At 36.3% G+C, this 18813-nt stretch overlaps 1 long non-coding RNA gene across 3 annotated transcripts in view; it reads left to right on the top strand.

Moving 5' to 3' along the window:
* Window positions 1-18813, top strand: part of LOC109492695 — a 124491-nt gene that overhangs the window by 81365 nt on the left and 24313 nt on the right. For 2 of the 3 annotated variants that reach the window (XR_006587320.1, XR_006587319.1), the window contains one exon: window positions 2173-2227. The exons of the other annotated variant lie outside the window; for it this stretch is intronic. This is a non-coding gene — a long non-coding RNA (uncharacterized LOC109492695). The remainder of the gene's footprint in view (window positions 1-2172; window positions 2228-18813) is intronic. 3 annotated transcript variants of the gene reach the window in all.

The raw sequence follows: 18813 nt of genomic DNA, 5'->3' as shown, positions 1-18813 counted from the left end.
GTTTGCAATTACGAATAATACTGCAATGAATACCCATTCATATTTGCCCTATAATCAGATTCAATTTTTTCTTAGAATATATTTTATTTTATTTTGTTTTATTTTACTTTATTTTACTTATTTTATTATTTTATTTTATTTTATTTCAGAGAGAGAGAGAGAGTGCAAGGGAAAAAAAGGCAGAGGGAGAAAGAGAGAGAATCTTAAGCAGACTCCACCCTTAGCATGGAGCCCAATGCAGGGCTCAGTCCTACCACCCTGGGATCATGACCAGAGTTGAAATCAAGAATCTGACACTCACCGTCTGAGCCACCTATGTTCCCACATAGAATAGATTTCTAAAAGTAAATATTGGGCTGTAGGTTATTAAATTTTCAATTTCATGGATATTGTCAACTTGATCTTCATGCAACTCTACCAGTTTGACCTTCAATTAGTAGAATATAAGAGGACCATTACTCAGGTCCATGTCAGCATTCACTACTATTATAGTTAGATATTGACATTCTGATGATTGAAAAATGATTATTCTGTCATATTCTGCATAATTATTCTGTCAATTTGCAATTTGCATTTCTCTGGTTAATGGTAAAGTTTAGCACCTTTCATATGCTTATTGGACACTCATATTTCTTTCCCTGTGAGTTCCTTTTTTATATTCCTTGCCCATATTTATTTGAGTTTGACTTTATTATTATTAATTTCTAAGATTCCTTTAGCTATTCTGGGTATTTTCTATTCTTACATTGCAAATTTTCTAATGCTCTGTTGCTTACCACTTAGCCTTGTTAGATGTGTACTTTTCATACTGAGAATTTTAGTTTTGATGTAGTCACTTTTACCTCTGATTTATTTTCTGGTAAATGCTTGGTATGTTTTAAGAAGTTTGTAATTGGGGCGCCTGGGTGGTGCAGTCGGTTAAGCGTCCGACTTCAGCCAGGTCACGATCTCGCAGTCCGGGAGTTCGAGCCCCGCGTCAGGCTCTGGGCTGATGGCTCAGAGCCTGGAGCCTGTTTCTGATTCTGTGTCTCCCTCTCTCTCTGACCCTCCCCTGTTCATGCTCTGTCTCTCTCTGTCCAAAAAATAAATAAACATTGAAAAAAATAATTAAAAAAAAAAAGAAGTTTGTAATTACCAGAAATTATATTGTCCTCTTTTACAATTTTAAAGAATTCTTTTTCATGTTATATTTTAAATACATATGTAAATTACTTTTTGTGTTTGGTCTGATGTAGAACTCAACTTTTTTTCTAGTCAAAAGCTATTGAGAAATCTGTCCATTCCTCATTATCCTCATTGATTTGTGATAGTCCCTCTATTCTAAATTAGATCTCATTTTATGTGTAAGTTTATTTCTGAGTCCTCTGGCCTATTCCATTTATTTATTGTCTATTTTGGTTTTTTTTGCATCAGCTTCACATACTTTTAATTATTATGGCATTATAATGAGACTTGAAATCTGGTAAAGCAAAATTCCTCTCCTTGTCATTCTTTGTGAAATTTAGTCCTCTATTCATATGAGGTTTGGAATATGCCTCTCATATTTTGTATTGCACTAACTTCAAAGATTAATTGGTAATTAAAGGACATGTTTAACATGTAGAGTTTTCATCTCAAGTAACAGAATTTATGTCTCCCTTTATTGAAGTTCTTTTCCTAGCTTCCAGGAAATTTCAATGAATTTCTCCATAAGGTTTCTAATTTCTCATTAGATTTATTCCTGATAATCTTATAGTTTTGAATGATATGAAATCTTTCCTTATATTACCTGTTATTGAATTTGATGATTCCTAGTTTAATGGAATGCTAATAATTTCAGTAAATTCCATTGTTTTGAACATTTAAATATAATATCAAATTATATTATAGATAAGAAAATAATTCTCTACTTTTCCTTCTTTATGATCTTGGATTCTCCACATTGGGCCCACATCTATTTTGAGGAATATATTTGGCATAAAAATTAGCTATGTCAGAATGGAACTAGATGTTTAGTAATATCATTTCCTTCTCCTACGTACATATCTTAGCAGATTTTGCACTTTGGTTGAGGCCATGTGACTGCCGTGTGGACAGACATAATTCATGTAGGCTATTTCTAGGCCTGGCTATAAAACCACCTGCAAGATCCTCCTCACTCTCTCTTTTTTCTTGTTTAATTGCTGAATACAGGAAGTCCAACCAAGGGCTTTGAGAAGTCCTAAGGGGATAGCAGATTCACAAAAGGGTAAGACCTTAATTTCCTATTTATTTTTCAGAGAGCCGCCAAGGAGAATTGCTTGATCTTAGTGGGATATAACAATTTTCCTTTGCTAAACCACTGAGATCTTGAGATTGTTTCAGCAGCTGGTGATAATCATCCTAACTAATATACTAGCCTTTGACAAATAACTTAGTACCAACTTCTAGAAAGCATTCAGATTTAAGCTCTGTCCATGATTAATAACCCAAGCCTGAAGAAGAGCCATAAAACTGAATATTTGGTTTGGGTACAGACTCTTGGATGAAAATTGAGCATAAGGACATGCTAAGAAACAAAAGGTCATTCTAAGTTGTCTGGTATGGTGGATCGGTATAAGCATGAGGAAGGGAGGATGACATTTGCTACAGTAGATCCTTCCCCCAAGAAACCTGGAACTTTGAAGGAAACAACATGGTCTCTGAACCGTCAGATTCCCATATGCCATGCAGAAAAAAGAGCCCTTTGTCTATGTTATTTTCATCCCATTCAGCAAATATTCACTGAGCACCTCTTCTTTTATCATGCTCTTTCCTGTTCACATACATACAAATGTACACACACACACACACACACACACACACACACACACCAGAATTACTTTCTTGCTTGGAGCCCCAGTTAAATTTTTCTAAAACCTCAGGGAAGATATTCCCAGAGTATGGTTATCCCCAAATTGACTTTCTAGACTCTAGTTGTATGATAAAGAACACATCAGGCCCTGGAGACATTCTTGTCTTTATCAACTGGTATCAAAGCTAATTAATACACAGGAGAGGCTTTCCTCTTTAGGAAGATCAGCCCATTAGTGCAGATAAAAATAGTGATCTTGGTTTATTGTGTGTGTAAATTCGTCACATAAGTTCAAGTTTCCCATGGAAGTACTTAACCTTTCATGGTCAAAATTGTTATAAGGAATATTTGGAAAATTGTATTTTTTTCTATCTACATTCTGTAAGTGTAGATTTAGGTAGAAGAAAAATTAAGAATAGGATATGACCTTAGCTAGGCAATGAAGTCATGTCTTAGAGGGAAATAAATGCTTTATTCATACTAATTAATCTGTACTTGACACTCTTGCATCACAAAGTAAAGACCAAATTAATGTTTTGTATCCTGTAATATTCAGGATTGCCTGCAAAGCAAACTTTTTGGCTTCCAGAGCATTCCGTTCAGTGCATTAGAGGTCATTAGGGAGCACACATTAGATAGACAAGTCTGAATGATAACGTATACTGTGCCTCAGAGGAGAAAGGAAACAAATTATTAACCATTTAGTAAAAATTTACAGCATGCCTAAAATATGTACTAACCAGGGCACCTGGGTGGCTCAGACAGCTATTCATCTGACTCTTGATTTCAGCTCAGGTCATGATCTTGGCGGTTCATGATTTCAAGCCCTGCATCAGGCTCTGCACTGACAGTGTGGATTCTGCTTGGGATTCTCTCATTCTCCCACTCTTTCTCTCTCTCTCTCTCTCTCTCTCTCTCTCTCTCTCTCTCTCTCTCTCTCAAAATAAATTAAAAATGTGTACTAACCTATTAACTTGCTATGTATATTGTGCATCTTTTCTTGTATACGCAAGCAGGTGTATGAGGAGACATTAATTGTTCATATCGTGGACTGAGCAATCCAACTTTTTATGAAGAAATGATTCAGAAGCAAACCTTGAGTAGAGCATATCCTTCATCTTAATTAATTTATTCTATAAATTTTTGCATTACATCTGATCCATGCCAAGCACCACACTCATCGCAAGGATTCAATAGTGAACAAGAAAGCCAGTACTAATGGCTTCTATTCTAGAAATATGATGGTTATAAAGAGCTAGAAATTTTCCTCATACAAAGAAATGAAAAATGCCACATAAAATGAAATTTTTAAAGGCCGGTTTAAATAAATGAGTGAGCTTGGCAGAAAGGGCAGGGAAAGAATAGAATCATCACTCAGTGGAGGTGGGAGAAGAGTGAAGCTGCAGGCTGCCCTGAGGGGTGTGAACCAATCCATATGATTGGCTTATATGTCTTGTTTTAGCAATCTAATTAGTAAGATGGGTGACAAAATTATTGGCCCAGTGAAGGACATGGAGTCAGACTGGACACCCTCCTCCATGGACAAAGTATAAAACCACAAAGAATTCATGGAAAAGACTAGTTTTAAAAACATGCTCCACAGAGGCAGAAAGAAGAGAGAGAACATTTTCAGGCTTTTGTTGCAGGTGGATAAAAAGTTGCCTTTGAGAAATCTCTGGCCTAAGGTCAGCCCTCGTGAGAGACTAGGGACTGAATTCACACATTTGGAACCTGAAAAGCCATTACCTGAGATTTTACTTTAAAATAGATGAGGACAGCACTGTCTCTGGGCGTGCAACAGAAAAATAACGTCAATATTGTCTAGAGGAACTTAGAATCTATGAGATTCTTAAAGAATTCCTATAAGTAGAGTTCCAAGAATATAAACTAATAATGGAATAGTAATAATAATTTCTACACAAAATTCCTGCACATGAATGACAGGCTATAGAAAAAAAAAGGAAAGAAAAGTAAATGGAAAGAAAGATATTATTTCTCATGGAACCTATAGTCTAGCAGGAGATATAGGTGAGTCATTTAACCATTTGGAATATTAAATACTGAGTGCCATGATTGGTGGATTGATGCATGGGCGAATGCAAAAAGTCCTGCCACCTAAGCTCCAATGCAAGGGTTCTAAAAACGTTTCCTGGATGAAATGATATCTAAGTTGAGGCTCAGAAGGTGATGAAGAGATTGACTGACAAAAAAGATGGGGATTGAGAAGTTAGGAGCTAATGGGCAGGAGTAAGAACATCTGCAAAAAGTCAAAGACATAGACAACACATAGCAGTTGGATTTCTTCAAGTATCAGTACGACCAGAGCACAGAATTTCAGCTTGGGAGAGGCTAGAGAAGCTAAAGGTGTAAGCAAGCCCCAGGTTGCAAGCAGCCAGAATTATTTATTTCTTGGTATGATCTAAATTATAATGTAAGAGGGAAAATACCTAAAAATGATTTAAATATCCAGAAATTAGAGAAGGACAAACACAGAATATGGCTGACTATTGGCAAGGATTAAAAAGTGGTCACTATGAACTTTGTAGAAAATGGAAGAGATCTTAGTAATTCTGGTGAAAAATATCAGAATGCAAAATCATACTTTACCACTTAAGCTGTAATTATAAATTTATAAAATATGTATGCATGAAGACAAAGACAGGAGGGAAATATACCAAAAAGAACATTGTGTTAGGAGATGGTGGAATATGGATGAATTTTATTTTCTCCTTTTCAAAGATGTTGTTTAATATTGTCTCATTTAAAATTAAAATAAACAGAGAGACAATAACTTTAGTGAGTACAGGGAATGAGGCTTTTCTCATTATTGAATCTCCACAACCTGGTACATAGAAGAGACTGAATAAATACTTACAAATGAATGAAAGACGGGAATTGTTTGCGGCTTTCTGGAAGAATTGCTGATAATATCCTAATAGTGTTAGGGGGTCAGAATAAGGCTTCAGCACCAAATCAGAGATAAACAGATTAAACTGGAGCATTTTCAAGATGGACAACTTGTATACCCAAAGCAGATGTACCAGAAAGAGAAGACAACTTTCTCAAGACAGAGACCAGAAATAAAGGAAGAATTGAAATTGACATTTGTTTTTCCTTTTGGGAGGAGGATATGAAAATTATGTTGTTTTAGTTACTCATATTTTTTTTTAAAAAATTTAGAATACCCTTAAATAAATATAAGACATTTTAAAACAATGTACTTAAATGAAGGGGAAAAAGCACAAAATTACCACTTCAAATTTCTATGAGTTCTTTTTGAATTTTTTTCACATGTATGGTCATAATCATTGCGCATATATTATTTTCCATTCTATTTTTCCCATTTAATGTTATTTTACTAAACTCCTTTAATAGTTCAAAATTTATTTTTCACTTGATAAATTTCATAGTATTTCAAAATTTCCACCTGTAATTCACTAAACCCGCAGCCCTATGCTTCACACGGAGGTTTTTGTTATTGTTGATTGGATTTTTCTCTGTAAAAAACAAACAAACAAACAAAAAAACTTACCATCTATATTGCCAGTTTTCTCCTTTGAATGATTTTCTTGAGATAGATTTTTAGTAAAGAAGGAAGTCTGAAGTAAAAGTTTTGATATGGTATTGTGATTTGGATAGCTGTGTATAAATTCTCCTGCAAAAGAATAATAGAAAAAAAAAGTTTCTTGTCTATCCTAATAGAATGGACTAGGCTTCCTCGCTCAGTCAGGATTCTAGGAGGAAGTTGTCTTCCTCAGTGTTTTGCACTCTACCTTTTATAGATAGAATCTAATGAAACCTTTTAGGGATGGGTGAAGACAGCAAAAATAATAGCAGTAATAATTCTTCATATTGATATTCATTTGCCATAGAATATGGTCTAGTAATATTATATCCACTTTACTAGTGAGGAAACTGAAGCTCATTGAGATTAAATAACTTTTTTGAAGATACTTAGAGAGCTAATGGCAGGTCTCCGCTAGAATTTAAGTCTCGCAATTTTGGGACCACTATGCCAGGGTAGCCATATGCGGAAATTGCAATAGCTATGAATTTTTGTCAGTAGTAAGATAAGGAGTAACAGAGGAGGTATTGACTGCCTGGGATCACATATAGACTAATCTCCAACTGTATGGTCTTAATCAAGCCCCATAATCATTCTGACCTTTGTTTCTTCAACCTGAAAACAGGAGTGGTGACAGTACTTGCTTCATACGTTTGTTGTGAAAAGTAAATGAAGCAATGCATGTAGAGTAGTTATGCAGTGCCTGTACAGGGCAACATTTAGTAAATATCTGTGATGTAGCCAAGGTCCAGATTCTTTAAAGTTGACAAGGAAGTCAACCTGACTAACCACTAACTATCATTCATTCTTTTCTTCAGAACAACTCTAGGACTTAAGATATACCTTTGCTGTCATAGTTTCTATATAGATCTTAAGCAAAAACAGCTCCCTGCCATCCATGGCTTCTGTCTCCCCCAGTTCACCTCTCTGCGCCATGTACCTGTGGTTCAGGTTGTGCAGATTGTTGTGTTAATCCTCAAATCCGTATTCTGGGTGTGCAAGATGGTTTAGTGTTGATCTGGCTGCCATTTCAGGGACGAGAGATGCAAAAAAACTTCCCTGCTATTCCGCCATCTTGGCCCCTCCCCTCTATAACCAGATCTTATAAATTTTGCATCCCCAATACTTGTCTTCCTTTTGCCTTGGCAATACTCTAATTTATTAGAGGACAAAATATTTCTTTATGCTATTGATGCATGTTGCTGTTTTCCTAACCACTCTTTTAGCTTTTTATTTTAGATCCCGACAAGATTTCATTGTTCCTTGAATTCTAACATCCTGTCTTGTCTATACATTCTGGACCTTTTGTTGTGTTATATCATTCTCTGATCTAGACATGAGTCATAACATCAATATTATATTGGTGTATTCATTAAGCACTTCAGGCTTATTGCTCTGTTTTAAACAATGATATACTTTTTTTTTTTTACAAAGTTCTATTGAATGATTGTATAAATAGATAATGTTGGTGAAGTAGACTTGTATGTTAACTATTAATTATAGTTACATTGTGTGGTTGGGGAGAGCAATGATTAAAACGAAAGAAAATAGTCTATTTCTCTGTATGATCCATGTTTATGTGACTTTGTACCTATGATTCAGAAAAATGTCTGAGATTTAAAAAGTTGTAATATTTTATTTATTTACCTGTGTTTGTGAACCTTTTCATATATTCAGGAACAGAATAAGCTGGATACATGAAGTATTTTCCTTGAGTTTAGAAGTTTGGTGTTAAAACTGTCTTTGTTATCATGCACACTTTCATTTATAATTGAGTTGACTGACTGACTACTTTAGAAAAAATTATGTTGGGGTGTCATGGTGGCTCAGTCAGTTAGGCATCCGACTTCAGCTCAGGTCATGATCTCCCGGTTCATAGGTTCAAGCCCTCCGATGGGCTGTGCTGACAGCTCAGAACCTGGAGCCTGCTTTGGGTTCTGTGTCTCCCTCTTTTTGCCCCTCCCCTGTTTGCGCTCTGTCTCTCTGTCTCTCAAAAATGAATAAACATTAAAAAAATTTTTTTAAAGAAAAATTTATGTTAAAGTTGGAAATCTAGAGAAAATAAACAACCTTCATTTCTTCATTCATCCCTCTTCTCCCATTATCTTCAGCCGCACACCAAGTGCTTTTTATTCCTATCACTCCATTAAAATGTCTCAGAATCAATGTCAACCATCTTCTACATGTTGACAAAATCTCCGATTTTATCTATCTTGATCTCTCAGTAGAATACTCAGGGTGGGCAACTCTTATATGTGTTTTTTTTCTTATTTTCCGCGGCCACCCCTCAGTCTAGTTTGCTGGCTACATAGTCTTTGTATGTCATAGTCACTTCCAAGTGGGGGATGCACAGGGGCTTGCTATGGTTATCTGACCTATTTATTTATACCCACTCGGTAGGAGACCTCAATTTGTCTCGTAGCTTTAAATACCATATGTGTTGTTGACACTCAAAATTCTGTCTCCAATCCAGGCATCAACCTGTGAGCTCAAGCCTTATAGACATATGAGCCTATTCAATCTATTTAATAAGTGCAAATAGAATTTTGTTGTCTCCCCATCAAATCTACTACCCTGCCTGCCTCATACACCTTACCATCTAACTACAGGACACTGGCATCATGCACTTGCTTGTGCCAAAAGCAGGAATTTTGTCTTCATTTATCTCATTTATTCATTCATTCCCATCATCTATGTAATATGATTGTTGGCAAGCTTAGTTTTAAATCTGCCACCTCACAGTTCACTTTCTGTTTGTCCCAATGTTTTTCCTTTGTCCCTCATTTTCTACCTTATTTTGAATCAGCTGAGTATTTTTTTAATGATTCTATTCCATCTCCTCTATTGGCTTATTACTATAAGCCTAGTTTCTTATGTTAGTGGTTGCCTTTGCATTTAAAGTACACATTTTTAACTCATCACAGCCTCCCTTCGAGTGATATTATACCACTTCATACATAAGAACCTTACAATAGTCTACTTCCTTCTCTCCTTTTCTTGTTTTTAGGCCACTGTTGCTACATATGTACTTCTAATATATGATAAACTTCATGATATTAGTTAATGTTATTATTAATTTTTAATAGATTACTATTTTCTAAGCACCTTAAATAATAATAAAAAATCTAAATGTTTACATATTACATACTAAGTAGTTACCATTTCTGGGGCTCTTTAATCCTTGGTTTTGATCTGAATATTTCCATTTGGCATCATTTTCCTTTTGGCTGAAGGACTTCCTTTAATATTTCTTATACTAGAGATCTGCTAGTGATAATCTTTTCAATTTTTTGTGTCTGAAAAAAATATTTATTTTGCCTTTGCTTTTGAAAGATTTTTTGCTGGTTATAGAATTAAAGGTTGACAGATTTTCTTTTTCTCAGTACTTTAAAGATGGTATTCCAATGTCTTGTCTCTTGAATTATCTTGAGTGAGAAATCTGCTGTCATCATTATCTTCATTCCTATGTTTGTGATATACTTTTTAACCCCCTTTTAGCTTCTTTTAAAATTTTTAACTTGTTACTGGTTTTGAGCAATTTGGCTATGATGTGCCTCAATGCAGTTTTCTTTATATTTCTCTTAAATAGAGTTTGTTACACTTCTTGGATATGTGAGTTTATAGTTTTTATCAAAATTAGAAAGTTTTCAGCAAGTATTTCTTTGATTATTTTGCTTTTTCTTTTTCCTTTTGGGGATCCCAATTGTATATATATTAGGGTGCCTGAAATTGCCCCATTGATCACTTATTTTCTTGTTCATGTTTTTTTCAGATTTTTTTCTGTATGTTTCATTATGGATAATCTCTATTGCTTATCTTCATGTTCACTAATATATTTGTTTTTCAACATGTACATGCCATCAATCCCATTCAGTATATTTTTGTCTCAGACATTGTAGTTTTCATTGTTAGAAGTTTACTTCAGGTCTTTTTATATCTTCCATGCTTCCACTAAGCATATTACATCTTTCCTCTGGATTTTAGACATATAGAATTCAGTTATAATAAATATATCTGCTAATTTTTATATTTGTGTCAGTTTGGGGTTGTTTGTAATTGACTTTTCTTCTTGTTGTGGGCCATATTTTCCTGCATGAATAGTGTGCTAGACAATGTGAGTTTTATGTTATTAGATGCCGGATACTTTTGCATTCCTATCAATATTCTTGTACTTTGTTCTGGGGTATGTCTAAAATACATGGAAAGTTTGATCCTTTTGGGTTTTCCTTTTACGATTTGTTAGTAGAACCAGAAACAAAGGTTGTTTCCATGCCTAATTCATCCTGAATGCTGAGGCAAAATCCTTCCAAGTAGGACATTTGCGATGCCCTGCAACATGGTGGTGTTTCTCCACTTCTGGTGTACCTAAGCAGAATAACTAACTCTTCTCACCTTATAGGGTTTTCCTATTATTGTCTGTTGCATTATTTCCAGGGTTTATAGCTGTATTTAAGAGTGCATTAGTCAGGGTCCTCCAAGGACAACAGAATCAGCAGGAGAGATATATATGTATAGACACAGATACAGATACAGATATAGATACAGATACAGATACAGATATATAGATATGGGAATCAGAGAAGTCAATGGTATATGTCTCAGTCTAAGAGCAGAAGGTGAAGTGTTCCAGCAGGCAAGTTGACACATTAAATTAACTATCACAAGTGGGGAAGAAGAGGGAGGGTCGTTTATGCTATCTTATCCAGATCAGAAGCCATATGTTAATTTTTCAAAAAAATTTTTCTGTTATTTATGTGGATTTGGGGTGGTAGGTGAACTACACACACATGTTTCATGTTCTGTCTTCTACATCACATTCTTGGATTGGAGACTGACACTTGAGATCTTTTCTAATGCATTTTTTTTCACACTGGAGTTGCTTGAGAATAACTATTTGTATGTTTGCATGATGTTTTAATGGGCATTTGTTGCTGTTATAGGGTATAAGTGGGGGAACCTCTGTCAGCATCCAGTTGTGCACTACTGAGAATTTCAAGTGTGGAAAAACATAATTAATGAAGGAAGTTTATGAAGTAAAGGGATTAAAGTTTCCCTAGGAATGAATAAGATTATGTTATGTATTCTTTTGGGGTGTTTTATTTTCTTCATCTCCTAATAGTTCTAGTTAAATATATTTACTGCTTCACTAGCAGGAGTGTAAGCTCCTATGTCTTTCTCTTCCCTAGGTATGAATATGTTAGTCATCTTATTAAAATGCAGGAATTTTTCTTTATCAGCCAATATTGGTGACAAGGCTGTTTCTTGTTTAAAGCTGTTTAATTTTGCTGAACCTAATGGAATTATCAATAAATTCCTGTTCATAATAATCAATGTGAAAAAATTTTAAAGAATTCCTTGAGCCCTAATTATGTATAAAATATCTCACCTGACAGCACCTATAACACAAATGGCTCCTGTATTTAACTTTAACGTCACGTGATTGCCTCATCTGTCACTGTTTGGAATATGACCTGGGAGAAAGGAACTTCAAAGGTTGTTATTAAAATCACTTATGAGTCTCTGAGATAGTTACATGTGTTTCATTTGGAAAAGCAGCATGTCACTTTTAAGTGGTAAACTTTAATTAGCAGAAATAAAATTTTATATAAATCAATTAAAAAATGTGTGAGTACCTCTCATATGCCTTGCATTCTGACAGTCTGTGGGAAATGCTCATAGGCAAGGTATGTCCCGTTGCTCACAGCCTGAGTTTGGAGATAAAGAACGCACATACAAAATAGGTAACTAAGAATCCAGAGCAACGACCATCAGTAAAGAATGAGTCCAGGGAAGGAAATGCCAAGTAAGTGCTGGATTGGTTAAGAAAGGCTTTTAAGACTAGGAGAAATGTCAGCTGGGATTTGAAAGAAGATGAGTTTTGTAAATTTTTTTTTTAACGTTTATTTATTTTTGAGAGAGAGAGAGCATGAATGGGGGAGGGTCAGAGAGAGGGAGACACAGAATCTGAAACATGCTCCAGGCTCTGAGCTGTCAGCACAGAGCCCGACGCGGGGCTCGAACTGACGGACCGCGAGATCATGACCTAAGCCTAAGTTGGCCGCTTAACCGACTGAGCCACCCAGGCACCCCATGAAAGAAGATGAGTTTTGAAATGGAATAAGGGAGACAAGATACACACCAAGGGAGAAATGACAGGCTAGACCCAGAGTTGAGAAGGAATTTCGTCAATGTTTCATAAGTACAAGACCAGGGTACTCACAGAATGGGTGAAGATTTGGGGAAGAGAGTTGGGGATGGATCATTATCAGGGCAAGCCTGGTTGGGAATTTCTTGATATCTTAAAAAGAAAAAAAAACATGTTTATCAATTGGGGATGTGAATTCCTTGACTTTCTGGTTTTGTATTCCCAGCATCTGGCTCTCTAAACTTCTGCTGAATGAATTAATAAAGAAAAATGGAGATCTAAGCTTAGTTATATCTTCACCTCACGGATAGAACATTCATGGTTCTTCTCCTCCCCCTCCTCCTCTTTCTTCTTTTTCTTTACCACATGTTCTATTCCTGCTACCTTGAGCCCAGCCTTCCCCACCCTTTGTACTGAATGTGCAAAGCTACTTTTAAGTGAGACAAGCTCTTTCATGTTAGGATTTTGAGTCAAAAGTTCTCTTCTACAATTTTAATACGGGTTTCTACTTTTCTTCTTTATGACTCATTTCCATGATAATTTTCATTTTATCTCATTGTTTTACGGAAAATCCTTGCTCTGAAAATCCAGCTCTGAAATATTTATTTTTTTAATTACAAGGTTTTCACTCAGAGTTTTAGGTTCACAGTAAAATAGAGAAGAAAATGCAAAGCTCTCACATATCCCCTCCATACACACACTCAAAGCCTCCCCCACCATCAACAGCCCACACTTGGGTGGTACACTTGTTACAACTGATAAACAGATGTTGACACGTCATAATCACCCAAAGATCATAGTTTACCTTAGAGTTCACTCTTTGTGTGGTATTTTCTCTGTGTTTTGACAAATAATGACATGTATCCATAATCATAGTATCATGCAGAATGGTTTTATTACCCTATAAATCCATTGTGCTCCACCTATTCATTCTTCTCTCCCCCAAACTCCTAGAAACCACTGATCTCTTTATTGTCTCTAAAGCTTTGCCTTTTCTAGAATTCCATATAATTGGAATCATACAGTACGTAGCTTTTTCAGATTGGCTTCCTTCACTTAGTAATGTGCATTTACGTTTCCTCTGTGTCTATTTGTGACTTGATAGATCATTTGTTTTAGCACTGAATAATATTCCATTGTCTGGATGTATCACAGTTTGTTTATCCATTCACCTATTGAAAGACATCTTGGTTACTTCCAGGTTTTTGCAATTATGAATAAGGCTGCTATAAACATCTGTGTGAAGATTTTTACGTGAACAAGTTTTCAACTTCTTTGGATAAGTATCAAGGAGTGGGATTTCTGGGTGTATGACAGAGTTGTTTAGTTTTGTAAGAAACTACCAAACTGTCTTCCAAAGTGGCTGTAACATTCTGCATTCCCACCAGCAATAAAGGAGATTCTTTTTCATCAAAATCGTTTGGTATTTAAGAAATCTGGGGTGCCTGAGTGGCTCAGTCAGTTAAGCATCTGACTCTTGATTTCAGCTCAGGTCATGATTTCATGATTGTGAGATTGAGCCTCACATCCAGTTATGCACTGAGTGTGGAGCCTGCTTGGGATTCTCTCTCTCTTTATCTCCCTCCGCCTCCCTGTCTCTCAAAATACATAAAAAATAAATAAACATTTAAAAATCCTAGGGAGGAAGGGAATGTTTCTTTTTCATAAATAAATAAATACATAAATAAATAAATAACCAAACACCAACCAACCAACCTGTGAAAATTAACAGTGCCTTGATGTTGGAGATAGGCATGATTTATCTTCCTGATCCTGCACTCTGCCAAATACATGATGGTTGCTGGGTGAAATTTACCTATTTGAACTCTTTTATTTTCTTTGCAGAATTTTTTTTTTCCTTAGGCATTAATGCTACATGAGTTGATTGGCTCAACATTCAGTGCTGGTATGTCTTGTCATGGGATAGCTGTGTGTTTGTTTGTTTGTTTCTTTGTTTTCCTTTGAACTAAATTATCTCCTTTCTAGTTCTGTCTATCTAAAGAAATAGTCAGTTTATTCAGTTTAGTCATTTCCCAAATTGATTGTTTGGAGTTTTCGTGGAAAACACATTCACTAGAAACCACACCTTGATCCAACTATAGACAGGAACCTAAGTTCAAAGGAGTAGTGATGTCTGTCCTAGTTCTATGTAGAACTATAGCAGCATAAGGCTGTGGGATATGTAAGCCTTTATTGTACCATTATTATTATCTATCATTGCTTTGGAAGCAAACATGATAATTCAGTTTTAATTTGAAATAATTGCTTTCAGCAAGTTTATTTTATACCGAACCTCATAGGCTTAGTTTGTTTCATCTTCTGTTGCCATAGGAGCAAATAGATTAATACAATTGTCTGGGCATGGTGCAAATAATTTCTTTGATGTATTGTTTTTCATTTGAGAATGGAAAACTTGTCAATTTGAAGTACTAAAATTCTGTCACCAACTTTAAATATCATCATTTTGACACCACATAATCCATCTATCATTATTTTTGGAGATATTTGGAAATTTTAACTTGATTCATTAGCATACAGTCAGAGCTGTGTATAGAATATTTGTACTTTATTTCTTTCTCATGGATCTTACTGTAATCAGATGACTGCTCTGTGTGATGTTGCGTTTTAAGTACTATACATGCAAAAAAGAAAGTGAGGACTTCTTTTTTCAACAAAATCACAGGGAATCTTCAACATACTGGCACAGTTTTTCCAATTAACTTAGCAATATAAATAAATCCTTCTCTAAGTTTGAAGTAAAAATTCAAGTTAGAGGATTTGAAGGGCTACTTCTACACATGTCCATGGAATGATGAGAGTTCCAGAATCTGGTTCCTGCTTTGTGAATATTGTAATCGAGTTGAAGAGCCCAGGCTTGGCAGCCAGAATGACTGCCCAAGGGCATGAAAACCCTCAGGAAATCTTGACTTACCTTCAAAGGCATTAAGTAGAGGGAAAGGAAGGAGAGCAATGTTAGCACTATTTTTAATATTATTAAAAAATTAAATGGACTTACTTATAATACATCTTCAAGACCAGAAACTGTATATGGATTAAGACTACACGATCGAAGGTCACACTGCCTGAATTTGCATATCAGGTTCACCCCCTTGTTAGCTGTGGAATTTGGACAATTAGCCTCTTCAAATCTCAGTTGCCTCTTTTAGAAAATGAGATACTTCCTACAGCCATAGAAGGATTAAATGAAAATGAAAGGCATAGATAGTGTTTACCTTAGTATCTGACCTAAAGCAAGTATTCAACCAACTTTCATGATTACTAGTATTATTTTAACAGACTGTCATATCCGTGTGTTGTTCACTGGAGTTCCACATCAGCTTTGTGTGATAACACTGTTTATCTCATTCTGATCAGAAGCTGTGACTAGCAATTAAAGATGACTTTAATTAAAACGGGATAATTAATTCATGTCTTAAAAAGTGCTGTGTATTTGATCAGATGTGTCAAAACAAAATTTTTAAAAACAAAAGTGACAGAAGCAAAATGAAAAAGAAAGGGGGATTCTTGGTGGTGAGAAGATTGAGGGTTTCCAGAATGGAGACAGTGCAGGAGAGGGTGCCAAAAACGGGGGAGGTGTGGGAGCAGGAGGAATGGGACAGTAGTCACCATCATGGCCTCATTACTGACCATATTCCCCTCAGGCTCTGCCCTTCAGCCACACTGGCCTTCTTTCAGTTCTTCTAACACATTCTCTTCCTCTACTTTGGGCCTTTTCACTTGCTCTTTCCTTTGCCTAGAACATTCTCTCCACTCCTGTTCATCAAACTAATCCTTCTGTCCTTTTAGTATTTTTTTTAATTTTTAAAAAATGTTTTCATTGGTTTTTGAGAGAGAGAAAAACAGAGACAGAGCATGAGCAGGGGAGGGGCAGAGAGAGAGAGAGGCAATCTAAAGCAGGCTCCAGGCTCTGAGCTGTCAGCATAGAGCCCAATGCAGGGCTTAACCTCGTGAACCACAAGATCTTGACCTGAGCTGAAATCAGACACTTAACCAACCCAGGCGCTCCATCCTTTTAGTATTAATTAAAATGTCACTGCCTGCCATAAATCTTCCTGATGCCCTGAACTAGGCCAGGCCCTACCGCTAAATTCTGCTATAGCACTGAGCTCTTGCCCTGCCATTGGTATTGTTTGTATCCACGTTTTCAATACTTCATGTTTATCCTCCTTGCTCCCTTGTAAGCTCCATGAGAGGAGAGGTTGCCTCTGACGGCTTATTCATCTGGCAAAAGGCCTAACACATAAGTGGTGCTCAGTACTTACAAGCTGGCTCATTGGTGGGGAAAGATAAACTCGAGATCCTTCCATATTCTTCTCCTATTTATCTCTCTTGGTGGCAACAGTGTTCAGAACACTGAGCATAGGATAGAGAACAAAAGACAGCTCCTACCCAGCAAATAACGGACAAAACTTTCCCTTTTAGTATTCTTCATGCTTTTCTCTCCTACTCATACCATACGTCTATCAATGGCCTCCAGATTTCCCATTTGTGGTGCTGAGGATCTCTTCTATTGGGTTCCAACAGTACTTGGAAGCTATAATGGAGAGAAACTACTGAGAACCCTGAGGTCAAAGCAGTAAATCAGGGACTTGGGAAATCTCTAAGGATATTCATTCATTCATTCATTCACCCAGCAATTATTGAATAATAATAATAATAGCTAGCACCAATGGAGTGCTTATCTTGAATCATGTTGCTTAATCCTCACCATGACCTTATGAAGTAGATGCTATTAATGACCCCTCCTACAAATAAGAAAACTGAAGACAAGTGCAGCAAAGCACCTTTGCCAAAGTGACATACATAGCAAGTTGTGAAGCCAGGATTTGAACCTGAACTCTTAACCATGATGCAATTTTGCATCTCATGGGGCTCATTACATGCAATTATGTGCCAAGCATGAGACCATTTTCTGGGGACCCCAAAACAACCAAGTCTCTGGCCCTGGTCTTGGGGATCTTAAAGTTGGGTGAGGGGATTCAGGTAAAAATCTTAACGAGTGCTGTGCTAAAGACTGGGCTAGGGGGATGTCTTGCATGATGAAATGTATAGCAAGCCACCCATAGGGTACATGTCCTGCTACTTGGGAAGATACTGCTTGGCAGACATTTTAATCTAATTTGCACCTGTATAGCCACAGGCAGTCAAATGAGGGCTTGTGGTAGTTAGGCAATTTCTGTTCTTGAGACACAGGAGGCAAGTTAATCCTCAGAACCCCTGGGGTTTTTTCCTTTGGCCCATGGCCAACTCCTTCCTGGACATGGGTATGTTTCTTGCACTTAAAAGGGAAAAAAATGGACTTCAGTTCTGGAAGCATATGGTGTAATTTTAAGTTATTAGACCGTTAGTAATGTTCAGGGGAACATTTCCAAAATGTTCCTCTAGGCCTTTGCTTATAAAAACAAAAACAAAAACAAACAAAAATCACTATTCTATTAAACTGCTTAGTGTTTTCTCCCTAAAAAAGTGGTTTAACATTTTCGAAGTAGGGGATCCTTATTACCCATGTTTTGCTAAATACATTTAGGGCTGTCCTTTTCTGTCCCTTGTTTTGGATTCCAGAAAGGTTTTCTGTATAACTCTGTAGCATATCTTGGCTACTCTTGTAGCATACCAGCAGAGCAACTGCTCTTTTGTCTCCTCTTCGGGCTCAGTAAACACATACATATGGGTTTATGAACATCCATAATAACGATAGATAGATAGATATAATTTAGAAATTAAAAAGAAATCCATTGTCTGTTGGTTGACCAAGCAATATGGAATAATGAATAGAGCATGATAAGATATACATTTGAGCTCTTGACTGTGACTTACTAGCCACTAAACAAATATTTATTGAGTGTCTGCTATGTACTGAGCACTGAGCTAAGCTCTGGAAATACCAAAGTGCCCAAAACAACGTGTCTCCCAACATTTGTGGAACTTGCATTCAATGGTATGGGAAAAAGGAAGTAAAGAAGATAAGACTGGTTGAATGTAATGTAAAGTTTGGAGAGTAGCACAGATGAAGTTAGAGTCAAAGTCTGCGGTGAGGGATACATTCAGACTATGATAAAGATTTTGGCTTCTATTTGATATGCAGTTAGGAAGAAGCTGTCAGTAAAATGGATTGTTCCAATTCAGACTGCTGGCTGTGAGTAACAGTAATCAACATAAACTAGCTCAAGTAAAGAGAGTTTATTATCGGGCAAAAGACTTATCTTATGGAAATTCAAAATTGGAAAACAATGGCCAGCCCTACAGGAACTGAAAATGGGGAGTGAAAAT

This window comes from Felis catus, chromosome D2, assembly GCF_018350175.1.
Source record: "Felis catus isolate Fca126 chromosome D2, F.catus_Fca126_mat1.0, whole genome shotgun sequence".
In the NCBI taxonomy this organism is placed as follows: Eukaryota; Metazoa; Chordata; class Mammalia; order Carnivora; family Felidae; genus Felis; species Felis catus.
This window is presented reverse-complemented; position numbering and strand designations above follow the sequence as displayed.